Source organism: Panicum virgatum, chromosome 5N (genome assembly GCF_016808335.1).
Source record: "Panicum virgatum strain AP13 chromosome 5N, P.virgatum_v5, whole genome shotgun sequence".
Taxonomy (NCBI): domain Eukaryota; kingdom Viridiplantae; phylum Streptophyta; class Magnoliopsida; order Poales; family Poaceae; genus Panicum; species Panicum virgatum.
Genome location: NC_053149.1, coordinates 5120504 through 5135952, shown reverse-complemented (window position 1 = coordinate 5135952; position 15449 = coordinate 5120504). Strand labels below are relative to the sequence as shown.

The window sequence follows — 15449 nt, the reverse complement described above, 5'->3', positions numbered from 1 at the left end:
TATACACGAGGTCAGTTATTTTAGCAAGGAATACCAACCAATAATGCAATCTCACATGCTAAATGACTGCGACTAATTTTATCTATGAGACGTGACGTGTATCTGTTTTGTTTTAGTAATTAATGTGATACGAATCTCTAGTGCAGTGAAGTTTCAGGATTGTTCGAAGCCAATAATTGTTCAAAAGTTGACTACTACTACCACTACTTTTTATGTGTTATTCATGCATGCTTGAAAGTGATATGGCGATTAGATTTGTCAAATGTCAACAAAACTAGTTTCAGACAAATACACATAAGCCACAACTAGAGATACTATATTATAATAAAAAGACATTCCATCCAAGATACACGATGTTTAAGATAAACTAAATGAGAAATTTTACGGTGCTAGGAGATTTTATGAGCCGTTGAAGGGTTCAGATCCGATGGTTAAAAAGACGAAGAAACCTGTTACGAAAAACTAAAGATGTGGGGCCGGAATTTATTTTTGTGCTCCAGGAACCACTTATAAAATTAATTTTAAGGGTATTTTAGTATTTTTCCTATCCTTTGGTTCCCGTAGCACCAAGGCCTGCCCATCCCAGTGCAGTAGCATCCGTCTCCATGGCAACCTTACTGATTCAGCTCCTGGCATCTAGAGTGCAGGATCATATGCGGCACTGCACAGCCTGCATCGAAGCATCAACAATTACAAATTTCCACCGGCGTCATTCCTCCTTTTTCCTGGTTATTGAGCTCCCTTCAATCAGCGCCTGAATGATGCTTGGATTTATAACTGGAAATTGAAATCTTTATATAGTGATACCTGGTTTGATATTAATTGCTTAACAATTCAGTAAACGTAGGATACAGGAATAGTTTTGGATTGGTTGGAGAGAGAACATGAGCATTAGCATGGGCGCTGGCCGGCAAGCCCCGACGCAAGGAAGCCTTAGGCTACGAGCCCCTCCGCAGCGATCTCTAGTGGGAGTCCCGCCCCTGGCACGACGGCACCAGGAAATCCGATGCACTGCATGATGCTCTTGATGGAGATGGGGAAGGGCCGCCCAGGGTGGCTGTGCAGGGGAGCCCAGCGACGTGCCCAGGCCGGCGGCGGCCGGCCAGCGGATGGACGATCGGAAAAAGATCGACGAACGGAGAAGCAGACCAATTGTGCTCACATGATAGATTACTAAACTACCCTTTATTAGAGAAAAAAAATAGCTTCTAATATCCCCTAAAAATTAACGGCTCTGATTTTTTCAGAGGGAAGGAACCTCTGGTTCCTTACAAGCACTGTAACAACTCTCAAACTAAATAGCTCATTCTAAATTTCTTATAGTTGCAATTCGAAGGGAGTACCTTATTCAAAGATTGGAATGATTAACTAGAGATAACCCGTGACGACATGTCTAGGACTTGAACTTAGGTGGACATATTCAACCACAAGCTTCCTATCAAACGGGGCAACTGGGCTCAACTTGGTTTGCGATTATAAACAATCCTTGGTGTATGATGACAACTGATGCATACTCACGCAATATGAATGTTTAATTTGAGTACTTCCTCCATCCCAAAAAAGATGGGCTGATAGGTGATAATAAGATGGGCTGTGTTACTGGGCTTATCGATTGGATTATTACTGGGGCATTTTAGACAAATTCAGTTTTTTTAGGCTATTCGTTAACCGGGCAAAGGAACCAAAATAACCGGAGTAAATTCGGTTACTTGAATCTAAGGACCGAATTTGGTTTCGGTTAATTCGGTGTTGATCTCGGTCATTTCGGTTCAATTCCTCGGTTTTGGTTATGCTTATGCCCACCCCTACTCATATATGAAACATGCCTCCAAGAACGCCAATCTTGCATCTTTTGCTTTCGGAGCCGGCCGCGGGCGACGACATCAGAAAAACGGAGATAACGCGTCTTCTGCCTTTGGAGATCGCGGCGTCGTAAACTTATAAGCGTCTTCATCGATTGAACATGGACTGCTGAAATTAAATCAGCAAATCAGTCGCCGCCACCGATACCGGGTATTACGGTGTACGTGCAAGTGCCTTAATACTCTTGCACTCAACCTGATTTGCTTACGGTACTTGGAGTATATGCCCATCGGTCACCGTATCCTCGCACCTTTCTTATTTCAGTAAGTGTTTATTTAGAATATTGGATCTTCAATTTTAAAATTTACACTAATTTTATTTCGTCGCTCTTTTAGTTTGTATTATCTATATTTTTCTTAAAAATAAAAAATATATTATTAGCACTACTATCTTTTTTAACATGTTATAAATAAAAAATAATATTAGTCTAAAGAGTAAAGAGGTTCACTCGAGGACCCTCGACTCGAGTCCTCCAAATCGTGAAGCCGGGCCTGTCCAAGAACGCACAACCGATCAGGGAGCTTACCGAGTGCAGCGTTACAACCTTGAAGAAGCTGCCTCGCTTCTTTCCTTCCCTAAAGCTGTGCCGAGAACCCGAGAAGCAGTGTCCCTGCAAGAGGGTGAGAGGGCCAGAGTAGAGAGACCGAGACCAGCGCGCGTGACGACGGTCGACGGCGACGATCACGTACGTACGCCGGAAACTTTGCGCTGCAGGACAACGGCGTCGGCGCGCTGGCCTCGCCGCGGCTGGCGGCTGGCGGCCGAGCTGCCCCGTTGGGCCGTGGCGCAAGGAGGCTTGCACGGGTGAGAGCCATGACTTGCAGGCGACTGGTGGCTTCAGCCTGTTTCTGTAACACATTGCTTGGCACTTGGCATGGCTGCTATATACTGCTAGGCTCATTTTGGTGTAAATGGCTTCCTAAAGTTTCACTGCGCCATGACCCATGATTTGCACATGGATTGTCGTGTGATAATATTTTCTGGACTTGGCAATACCTTTTCTTCTGTAATTGATTGCTAACCTGCATGGCACGAACTGCTAGTGTAACAGTGATGAGATGCCCGTGGGGCTAGGACCTTGTGATGAGTGATTGAACAACACAGTGTGCGTGTGACGTTTCTCTTGGTTGGTGTCGTTGCAGGTGATAGGTGGAGACTGAACATGCGGCGACTTGTGAAGAATGAAGATATGATGCCACGCCGATGGACTGAGAGCGGTGAAGGGTGGATCAAGACTTGCGTTCGAGGGATTTGAGATCGTGCGGTGTATGTCTACTGTACCTGACGACACAGCGAGAGAACGTTGGTGGACGGTTTCTTGGTTAAGCCACAAAACCAAGATCCTGGACGTTCGTTGCGGCGGACGTGGCCGAAGATGGGGACAATTGTCGATCGCGAGAAGATTCCGGATCATCGTGCGGCGAGATCACGGGACGCCATGGTGCTAGATGGAAGGATCGCGGACATCGAGATTGTTTGCCGTGGAGGATGATATTGCGTGATACGCGCCGATTACGTTAATTTGATTTACGTAATGGCAAATTTGTAATTTAGGTAGTGCCACCCTTTGGGTTATAAATATGCGGCACCTAGGATTGAGGGGTATGCGTTTTTAGGGTTTTGGGGGGCGTTGTAGCCGCCGTGAACAGTTCCGCGCTACAGTCCTGCGCGCTACAGTAGCCGCTGTGAACAGTAGCCGCCTCCCTGACGCTCTTCTTGCGTGCACTCTTCTCTCCAGTCTAGCCTAGGGTTTAATTCCTAGTGAGGGATTTTTGTTGATCTCTCTAATCAAGAGAGGGAGGACGATCGGGCGGAGGCTAGATGCAATTCTGTAAGAACAAGTACTTGGTTTAATACTTTATCATTAAGTATTGTTCTTCGTTTCATTGCATCGTGCCTATTTGTTCTTCGTCAGGTTTATCGTCGGTTTCAATCTAGGTTTTCTTGATCCGCATTTTATATTTAATTTCCTTGCATAATATTTTGAGAATAGATTTCTAGTGATCTTGTAAACCTATGTTTTGAGTTTCCTCGCGTTTGGATCTAATTTGCTAAAGTTCTTGAAATTTGGGAGTTTGATCTGTTTGCTTCCGTGCGAAATTATTTTTGAGTTGCTCCCATTCACTCCTCCTCTGGTCGCATTTTCCGGTCCTAAGTGATTTGTTGAGAGGCAGTAGCACGTAGTAGCAGTGGAAGTTACGAATGGCTTCGTTTTTTTACTATCAAATATCGACCGAGGGGAGTGGCGGCGGGTAGAATGACAATAGTACGATCCATAGAGGCAGTAGGACTTGACTTGGGAGGGGAAGTCTTTTCACTTTCTAACTGAAAACTGACGAATACTCCTTAGTTTAGCGTTTCCCACTAGGCTATGAACTTACGCGCCTAATTAGTCCCAAGTATAAAATTTTGGTTGAATAACCAGGTAATTTGGTTGTTTTCATACATTCGTCAATTCGTAAATCAGTAGTTACAATAGGTGATTCCGTCCTTTCGGCAGGAAGTACTACATAAGATAGCTGTGGTTTCCTACTGTCCATTCGGCAAGAAGAAGTACATAGCGATTTCCGCCCTTTTTAAAGTATATTTGCCTCCCCGGTAACCGCAGTAGCTTGAGTCCTGACAAGTGAAATTCCCAATTCACACACAGAGGTGAGAAAGCCTATGTGTGCCCTTATAGCCGCATAGTTGTTGCAAGGCTTTCGTGAGCAAGGTTACATTTTCTTCCCTTCTGTCTACACAAATAGCATCTCTTTTCCAGATGTTCAATCCACAACTTCCTTTAAGAATGAGTTGGTCTGGTCCTCTTTTTAACGACAAGGTCAAAGACTTGTTGTGTCCCAATAAAAGGGGCTTATGGTCTTCATCCAGTCCATCCCAAGAACTACATCATATGTTCCCAAATCTATCACCCTCAGGTCTACCTGAAATGAATGACCTTGCAATTCCAGTTTTACCCCGACACACTTTCCTTCACTGCACACTTTAAAACAAAAACTTCTGTTAGGTTCTTATCTTAGATTCCATCTATACGTAGTCTAGACCTTTTCTTCTTTTACTTCACACAAAAAAAGTCAATATTGAAGAATAGAAAATATATTCTAATAAATGGGCAATAGTTAGGAGAGGTGCGCCAGAAGGTAAGGTGGACAGACTAGAGGAGTAGGGGTGCTTCCGATACCACCATGATCGGTAATGGAACGCTACGCCCTTGCTTTATTTATGCCTCAAGGCTAATTGAATGAATTGAGGTTTAGTAAAATTCGATTGATCAGAAAGGAAAACCAAACCTGTAAAGAACTTCTACTATGGATTGGATTGCCGGTGCGCATTAGTCCGACCAGATGATAGATGATCTGCCCGCCTTGTCCTATTCCATTCTTTTTTCTTTGAATGGAGCCTTAGCGAGTTCCGTTGCAGCCAGTTCGAATTCGGATAGTAGGCCTCCCAACTCGCTACAAGGCAAGAACCAACCACTATAAGTCAACTCCAATAAAGAAGCTTGGTGGAAAGAAGGAAAGAGAGAAAAGGCTACGTCTCTTTGATCAGTTATCCTTTCCAAAATAATAGGTTTTGAGACCCCTCTACTCTATTTGTCTAGGATGGGGTTAGGTTTGCTATTGGACGGCTTTCTCGATTATAGGGGAAGACTTTCTTGGAAATGGCTTTATTGCTATCCACTTTCCTAAGCTTTATAATAGACTAACTAGCCTGGCTTACTTTCTAGCCTGTCAACCTGCTCTGACATACCCTTCTAGCTCACTTGAAAGGAGAGTTGTTGCTACTGTATGAAAGTCTCGATTAAAGAAAGGGATAAAAAGACATACATTCACTCGGTTTTTGCGTTGTTTTGATGTTTCCTTCCATTCATAAGAAGAAAGAGGTTATCTTTTAGCTCCGGGTCCGACTTATAAATAGGGTACTACTTGACCTTAGGATCGAATTAGGCTCTCCTTGGGATGAGCCAGAGAATGGATCAGCCGGGCGAAGTAAGTGATATGATCTCCAGGATTCGAAATTCCATGCCCGGGGAAGTCTAAGAGGATAAAGGAGGATGTTCCCTGCGGGGCATTTCGCGGGGTTAGGATGTGCATGTTTACCAAATGAGTGGAAGACTTGACGCGAGCCAATGAAGCGCTGCTAGGCGCTCCGGCTTTCCCCTGTTGAGTCGCTCTTTCCTGACCTTCTAAGTGAGTTCTAGCTTGAGCTGGCATAGTTTGTTCCCTTACTTTAGCTTGTAGGCCAAGGAGGAGAATCCATACGGAATGGACGAGGAATTGAGGTAGGGAAAAGAACCCTTACTCGGAACGAGACCAAGATAAAAGGTCTAGTCGAATTTTAGTCTTGGTTGTACATCGGTACTACGCACGGTAGGCATTTCTTCCCGTTATCGGGACTTGCACTTGCTTTTTCCGGCCTTAGTGGTATTTTAATGATTTTCTTCCCCTAGCCCCGTCCTTCCATCATAGCTTAGTTAGCTAGCTACTTTATTTTGTGCTAAAGCCCCTCGATACATAAGTGCTCTCATTCCTAGAACCCACCCGCGGCGAGTTGGTAACCGTAAACCATTGATCTATGAATTCAAGTGAATGAAAATGTAGATAGATTTTCTCCTACTTCTGTAACATAACTTCTCTATGGATAAGCTTCAACTACTGAATGAAGAGATAGTGAGACCTACCTAGCAACGAGAAATACTAGAATAGAAATTCCTTGCCTTGATTCGCCTACTTCTCCAGTCTTTGATGTTGCTTTCCTGGCTTTCGATTCCTATTCGTCTGATGTGTTGATGCTTGAGAAGAAGCTTTGGCACTAACACCTTACTTTCTTTCGCATAGGGCTTTAACAGATAAACTCTTTACAATACTTTATGCAGTAAAACAAGAGGAAGAAAAGAAAGGATCCATGATGTGCCTTTTGGTCTTGTACCAATGCTCTTTAATAACGAGCCTTTCCAGCAATGGGGCCTAGGGACTGATATGATGATTGGTTTAGGTAGGGCGGCCGGAGGTAGGTTTTCAAATCAGTAAGTAAATTAGGGTCACGGCTGGAAAAACCATGTGTTTACAGGCCGCGGAAATCTCTCGCACTCTCAAAAGGTGGGGCGCTTACACTTAAGTCGATGGAACTTAAGGTTGAAATAACACTGGGAGTCTGCTGCTCATTCTACTGCAAAACCAACCCGGAGTCATGGGAAAAGAAAGAATGATTTGGAAGAATGGAAAGAATAAGAAATTCTTTCCATTCTTGCCTAGTGACTAAGATTTTCACACTTGTTGTGTCTAGGCTGCAAAGATTTTCTCAGAAAACACTAACTGAAGTGTTAGAGGGATTCACTTTCGATAAGAATCCAAAAGCAAGTTCCCTATACTACCTTCTTTCCCTCCTCTGTTTCTGTCTTTAAGAGGCAGTGCATCCGACAGGAATCGAACCTACTTTTTGACCCATTTTGCCTTTCTAGGTTGGTGGGCGCTTTCACCATTCAGCCATGGATGCTTTAGCGAGTGAACTAGGTTTTTATTTGAGAGCGAACTAGGTTTTTAGTGGTATTCCTTCTCGAGCTTCTATTTCTTCCGTTAAGGGAGATTCGGGAAAAGATGGAATAGGAAGACGTGTTTCTAGAACAAACAAGATACGGGTAGAGAAGGGGAAGTTAGCAAAGTTAGACAAGTTTGGAATGGGCATAGGAACATGTATTGATGTACCAGATCAGCTAATGCTCCCAGGTTGATGCGATGTATTCCACCAGTTGACTAGAGACTTTATTATTGGTATATCGATCGGTCCAGCACGGATTGAAATAGGAGCCGGTTCGACAGGAAGCTTTTGAAAACGCAGTTCACCCAGGTAAATAAGGAACAAGATGAATACAGAAGTTAAACGAGCATCCCACACCCGAAAGGTACCCCACATAGGCCTTCCCCGAAACCCCCCAGTCACTAACATAAACAAAGTAGAAAAAGCACCAATTTCTGTACCGGTTCCGGAAGAGCGAAGAAAAAGGGGATGTTTTGTTAATGGGAACAAGGAACTTTTTATAGCTGTCGCGATATAAATAACTATACTCATCCGAGCTGCAGGAACATGTACATACGAAATACGAGAATTTCCACCTTGTTGAAGATCTGGTGGTGCTACCCGAAGACTTAAATGAATAGCCATCGCTGTTAAGAACAACTGAGATCCAATGAGAATTTGGGCGTAGCTTTTTGTCTTTGACATAAAAAAAATAAGGTTGTAATAACGAAACTGACATTTTCTTTTTCCTTGCCTTGCAAGTGGAACAAGAAAGACTATATAGTGATTTTGATTCTATAAACAATCAAAGGATTTCGCATGCTTTCCATGGAATGACGGAATTACCCTTGCTTAGTTTTCGCTCCGCTCGTGCGTGGCACTCCTTGCTTGCGGAGCGGCATATCGGAAAAAGAAGGATTGACTTTCTATACAGGCCCATCCCCTCTTACCCCTAACTAACGATTATGCTGCTCTCGCCTTTTTGTAATCGACTCTTTTTAAAATTCACTACTAATTTTGACTACCTCCTTAGTCATCCTATCCACTCTCTTACCTGTTTTTCCATACTTTCCGAAGGAAAAAAACAAGAAGTAGGAACAAACCGAGACCGAGAGCGAGAGGAATTATTGGGTGAATGGCAAATTGATCCAAGGAACTACCCGCTACTAAATCCGTAGCCTGAGGGGCTTCAGAAGGGCTACCCGCTACTAAATCCATAGCCTGAGGGGCTTCGGAAGGGCGAGGAGCGTCATTGGCTGGGCCGGCTTCAACTAGGCCAGGGCGACCCTCTATCTCTAAATGATCTATCCGCTCCAAGTTGGTGAAACGGCTCTCCAGATCCGGATTATTAGTCTGAATGCTGTCGAAAAAAGCTGTTATATCTTGATCGAGTTCACGACTATTGTAATATACATTCGTCTCCCTATCTTGTATCAAAGCATGGTGCATATGTCTCTCTCCCCATCCCCAATTGTTCCTAACCTCAATCCCTTCTGTAAACACCCCCATGGTGGGCAATAAACGCCCATCTAGAAAATAGCGCATGAATCCTGATCTCCTAAAATGAAATCGATATCTCTTAAATCTGGATCTCTTCATAGGGTAACTCCATCTTTTGAAGCTCTGCTCCCAATCCCGAAAAGAGAAAGGGAGACTTGGATTTTGGTCGGCGTTGGTTTTTCCAACGAACATTCGAACACGAACTTCCATGACAAGACAAAATGCTAGCTTCCCTGTAACGCATACACTTCCACGTTTGTCCCATCGACGATGGACAATGAGACTATTCTACGAGTTTTCTTAGGAGCAACATGATACTTGATTTCCTCCATCTCAGAATACGAGTTCAGCTCCGGCACCTATTGATTTAGCTCCTTCTAACATGTGGAGTCGCGACATGACATTGTTTCACGCTTTTCCATCGCTACTCTCTTTCCAGGATTTCTCGTTGATTTGATTCCTGCGCTGCGATCCATGGTTGAATAATAAACCCAGCGGCTTTCTCAATTCTAAATGCTAGTTCGCGTCACTCACATATGCCTCAACCAACTGAGCTAACTTGCCACTTTTCCAGTCTTCGAGCAATGAAATGAATAATTTCAATTACGCAGAAAAGTCAGACTTTTTGAATTACAGCATGCGGAACGAGCCATAAGGAAAGGCGGCGGAAGGCAGTTGAATCCGCTCCTGCGATGTGAAGGTTTTGGGTTAGTTTCCCGAAAGAAAGCGAGGAGGAAGATACCTACCCGAAAGCGAGCAAAGCAAGCTAAGAAGGTGCCAGCCTGGTTTAGCGAAGTCTGTATGTAAGCGGTGATGTCTGCATTTAAAATCTTTTTCATCAAATGACCAATAGCTTATTTTAATATTCCGACTGCGCAGGAAATCCTTCATTCACAAGCTAGCTTGGAACGGCGTAAAGAGGGAACTAGTAGCTGGGTGACGTGGAAGACATGAAAGGAGCCTGCTAAAGCTTCATTCCAGGTTTGGTTCAGGAATACGACGCGATAGACAAGTGAGTTCCACGAAGTGAATGGTAAAGCGATCCAAGGCGCCAGTAAACAGAGCTTGAGTTGTGAAGTTTTTCGCATGTTCACACTGAGCTTCCTGGGAATCCATCTTCTCTACAGCTAGCTTTCCTAGTTCTAGGTTTTCTTTACCAAGTTTCTTTGGTTTTGCTTCGTCATGTTTTGAACCATTCTTATACCACACACCCTTTACGGGATGATGTCAGTTGCAATGTCACTGAACTTTCACATAGCCGCAGCTGTCGCATCAGGATTTGACAGTTTTTGGAACATTTTATCTGGATTTCTCATCCCGCTGTAAGTGAAATGGTTTTTTTTTCAAACTTCAATTTAGATGCAATTGTGAGAGAGTTCTTTATGCACCATGATGAAAAGAAAGGACTTTTTAGTGACCCAGTTGCTCTGCTAGGAATCAAAAGTACATGAAGTACCAAATTGCACCGGCTCCTTGAGACTAGGCCACCAATCATATTGCAAAATCCAAGGAAGCTGGAAGTTTGCATTCTATACCAAAAATACCAAGCTTTCCTATTTTTTCAAATTACTAACTTTTGAATGAAAATTCCACTCCTGGAATAACAGACTAGCTTTCACAATCAATGGAGCCGCTCTCTTTGCCCTCTGTACCGTACCCTGTTATTTAAGCATGTGAAGCTCTTTTACCAAAGATAGGGTAAAACGTGTAGTATCCGGAAAGCCTATAAGTTCTACCTAGTTGGCTGGTAGAGGTATTTCCAAAGTTCATCCTTTATTTAGCCCGACACGTTGTCACACCCGGTTTTAAGGATAAAACCGAATGCATAGCTATATGTATGCCAGGATCAAGTTTCATACATATAGAGACATCATAAGTGAATAATCAGTAACAGTATCACGAAAAGAGAACTAAAACAAATAAAAGACTATCAGAGTTTACAGCTTATCCTGGAAACGAAGGCTCCAAACTTCACAGGCAATCGACTGGGGGTTGCGTACGCCTAGAACTCAGCAACATCTTCAATAGACTCCACCATAACTTTCTCCTTCTGAGCAGCAGTAAGCAAGGGTGAGTACACTTATGGTTGGTACTCAGCAAGGCCACAAGAAATAACCAGAAAATAATTTATATCCATCTTTAAGTTTATTAATCATGTGAGGGTCCAAGCCGCTCTTAACCGTGAGCACGGCTAACCGGTTAGTTTTAACTCTGCAGAGGTTGTACACTTTCACCACAATTCGCGTAAAAGTTCCGAAGAACTTTGAACCCAACCACGCATATGCGCTGATCAGGCACAATACCACACTTCCGAGGTGTGATTGCATAGGGACGCTACGAGGCCTTTACAAAGATTCCCTAACCCATGACAATCCGCTAAGGTTTCAAGCCAAAGCGGTCATAACACTGTCCTAATGAGGTGGTACCTTGCCAAAGGACCATTAAACAATACCAATTGCCCCAAGAGGACCGAGCTATACCCCGTCGATGCATCCCATCTTGCCCTTTCGGTAAGATTGTCACAAGCTAGAGTCTCTAATTAATCAGCCAAGACCAGAGCCATATAGTATTGTGGTTGTACTGTTTTCTTGGGTGGTTCTCCATGTTCCAATTAAATCATCATAATACTCTTGTAAATAAAGCATAGATAGAAGTATGGTTAGGGTCACTTGCCTTTCTCCAACGAAAAGCTACTCTTACTGCTCTTCAGCTTTTGCTCACTTGGAATTCTTGATCTTCAATCTTCAAACAGCGATCCTTCTACTCGGAGCAATCATCGAGCAAACATACAAAGCAAACAAGAAGATACAACTAAGAACATTACACCAAAACAAAGAAAGGCTTTAAAAGAGCATACTAAAGGATAAGGCTCGCTGCTATGGTTATGGGAGCGCAAGAAATGCGGAAAACGGAACTAAAACGGCGATTCTATGGGATAAACGATGCTTCAGGGATCTAGTCACGATTAACCAAATGGTTAAGGACTAACGGAAAAGATTTGCGAGACACAGAAAACTGTGCTCACAGAGGATCACAAGGTTATAAAGCTATCGCACACGTTGCAAGGATCATGTGAGCGCGAAAATCAATGAAAACGGAGTTAAAACGAAGAAGTTATGGCTAAAACAGTGCACCAGGGACTTGTTTGTGAGAGTTTTGAACTTCCAGGGACTAACTCTAAAGAAACTAGGGGTCTAAACATAATTAAACCTTATATGCAGGGGTTAGATTGCAAAAACACGACTCACGGACGGCGGGTTGGATTTTAGAAAAACTCAGGGTTTAAAACGTAAAATGAAGGACCTACACGTAATTATTTTTGAACGCTGAAGGACTGCGGGTTGATTTCCATAAAACGGAGGGACTTATTTGCAAAAGATCCACTGTTGACCGGTATTGGTTGGGTTGACCTCGGGTCAGATCCGATCTGGATCGTCGGATTCAGATCCGACGGCTCTGAGCGGATCGGGCGGTGCGGCGGCACTGGGACGCCGGCGATGGGGTCAGGCGGCGGCGAGTTCGCCGGCGTGGGCCGGATGCGGCCGTCCGGGCTTGGATGAAGCTCGGGTTTGGTGCAGGAGAGAGCTTGCGACACGGCAAATGCATTTGCGGCTCAGCAAAGCGATCTAGGGTTCAGAGCGGAGCATGCGCCAACGAGAGGCGGAGCAAAAGCTCCGGCGAGCTATTCTCGCACAGAAAAGAGGGAGAAAGAGAGGGGAAGGGCCCTACGAGATTGCTCACGTCGATACAAAGCTCCGGAGGAGGTCTTCGGCGTCGATTGCGTGGCGGAACGGCGAGACGGCGGCGGCACCGAGCTCCGCGGGGGCTCCAATGGCGGCCGCGGCGCAAGCTAGGGTTTGGGTGAGAGGCGGCGACTTCGGTTCAGGGTCAAGGAGGGAGGGGGTCCGTGCGGTGCTTTTTATAGGGCAGGGCGCGGCGCGGTCTCGGGGCGCGGCCGGACTCGGGAGAGTCCCGGTCCGTCCCGAGCTCGGGGACGATCCCGACAGGTGGGGCCCGCCTGTCGGCCGGTGCGGGAGAGGGGGTGCCAACTGGGCCGGGCTGGGGAATGAGCCGGTGCGTGGTGGTTTTGGGCCGAGGAAGGGAAACGGGCCGGACCAAGCTGTTGGGCCGAAGGCGATGTTTTCTTTTTATTTTCTTATGCAAAAGAACAAAGCAAATTCAATTTGAATTTAAACTCAACGAATTCAAATTCAAACTGAACAACAAACAATAAAACAATGCATTGCAGCATGAATGCAACAAAAAAAAACAACCTTATTAAATTTTGAAAAGCAACCAATATTTTAGTGTTTACATACTAAATTCCCTGTGAAGAAAAATAAATGTTGAGAAAATTTTAGAATTATGAGAAAATTGTTGTTTTATTTTTAATTTTAATCACATCCTGAAATTCAAAAATTTCAGGGTGTGACAGAACTACCCCCCTTAAAAGGAATCTTGTCCCGAGATTCACAAAGCCAGCAAGAGACAGAGATTTATGTGGGTAGCATCTGACACACATTCACTTCCTTCTCAGTTATTCCTTCTTACAATATATTCTTCTTAATTCCTGGTGACTCACACAAAACATTTTGCGGATACCCTGTCTATTTCCTCCTTTAACTTTCATTCTTTCCATAGCTTCGTCGGCACATCTTTCGAAGAACATTCTTCGTAGCTTGATAAAGTGATTTGAATAGAGCTTGGTTGTTTCTTTCTGGCTTGGAGTCTTGTATCACCTCTCAAGTCTTCATGTAGTTCTGTCATTAATTATCTTTTTTTTTCACACCAACTGGCAAGGTGTCCATCTTCTCCACACTTGAGGCAATACAACCCAAGATCATGGGACATGGTCTTCTTATGCTTTGTTGGACAACTATGGGCATAGTGCCTTTCTTTACAGAACACATTCTCTTAGCATACTCATCCTAGCTTCATCGTCTTGTGGAACATCTGTTGGCATAGTGCCCTTTTCCACCACATTTATAGCACAGTACTCTTTTAATACGTCCATCTCGATTACCTTTATGCTGCATCTCCACTCTTGGTGGAATGGCTTGTGCACCAGGATTCTTCTTGATAGAGTTGCCATATGGAGGTTGAACCACTTCAGGTTGTAGTTGGTTGGAACTGGGTTGAACACTTCTATCTGCCAATGGTTGTGGTAACTCCATCTTCTCTTGGCTTGCTTTACCAATTTGTTTTTTGGACTGCTTGCTTCTTTTAGGCTGAAACTCTTTGAAAGTGATAGTCCAATCCTCGAGGTTTATAGTCGGATCTCTATCTTCAGCTTGAGTAACTCCTTCTAGGTTTGGAACGTGCATAGATAACTTTCTATTGATATCTGAATGATAACGTTGCCTTGCTTCTGCTGTCATTAAGCTATCTTCTTGTAGACATCGACGGCCATAATGCTCACAACATTGGCACTTTTCTGAAGTCTTACTAATCTCATGTTGTTCCTGTGGCTTGGGTGCTTCACAGTTTCTCTTATGCTTTTTATTGTTCCATGCTTCAGCTACTTGCCTCTTCACTGGTCCGGTAGGAATCTTTGCTTTGGTCAACTCCATGCTATGAGATGATGCTATATTAGGCTGCAACCTTCCTTGTAAAACACGAGCTTGCATAGCTAACAGCTTCTCTTTATCAAACGGTGGCAGACCGGTTGGGACTTGATTATCACTGTTAACAGGGTTGTGGCTCCTAGGAGAGGAGGCTTGCTCTGTAACATGCTGTTGGTTGTTGACTCTGATTGGAACCATTGCTTGTACTCCTTGAGTTTGTGCTAGAATGTTGATGTCTTCTTTCTCCTTTCTGCTGGGGCTCAACATCTGGTTGTGTGGTAGGGACAAGGTCAGTAGAAAGAAAAAGCGAGTATCAAGGTAACGTCCATATTATCATCTTCACAAACTCTTGGTGGTTGCAACTTAAATAAATCAAGAAGGAGGTGAGAAAGATATGGGGGTAACAGAAAGGAAAAGAGAGCATTCTTGTCTTCAGCCTTTTTCATTTGTCGATCATTATAGATGAGTGTTGCCATAAACTTCCTTCTTGACATCCATTAAAAGATTAGGTAGAAAGACAGAGGATAACAAGGAGGGGGAGGTATAAAAGAAGAACCCATCTAGGCAACCGATGTTATTGTAGGTAGAAGACCCACAATACACCGACAATCATTACAAAGAAGCGAATCAAATAAGGTCATAAAGACAAACATCATCATACAAACACAAAATTCCACCAGTCAACATGATGCTAACGTTGTTAATAGGGCTAGAAGGGGTACTCCTAAGCATGGTTATATCTTCTAGCTTCGTTGTTGATGACACATACCTCCTTCAACTTGTTCAGCGTTGACTTCACCTTCATGATTGTAGTGGCAGGGAGAGTGTCATAACTTTGCTCAGGCTTGATTCTTCGGTGGTGCTCTGAATTCTTCGTCCAACATAAGCAGAAATGTTAGCAGGTGGTACAGTTTCCAACTGCTTCGACTTGACTCCTCATGATGAATTAGCAGCTTTGTTCTTCAGATGACTTGGACCTTCAGATGACTTGGACAGCCATCGGAA

The 15449-nt window shown here is 43.9% G+C and overlaps 1 pseudogene; it reads right to left on the bottom strand.

The window, feature by feature from the left end:
- Positions 1-7356: 7356 nt before the first annotated feature.
- LOC120676982 lies at positions 7357-8303 on the bottom strand (annotated as a pseudogene).
- Between the last annotated feature and the right edge of the window lie 7146 nt (positions 8304-15449).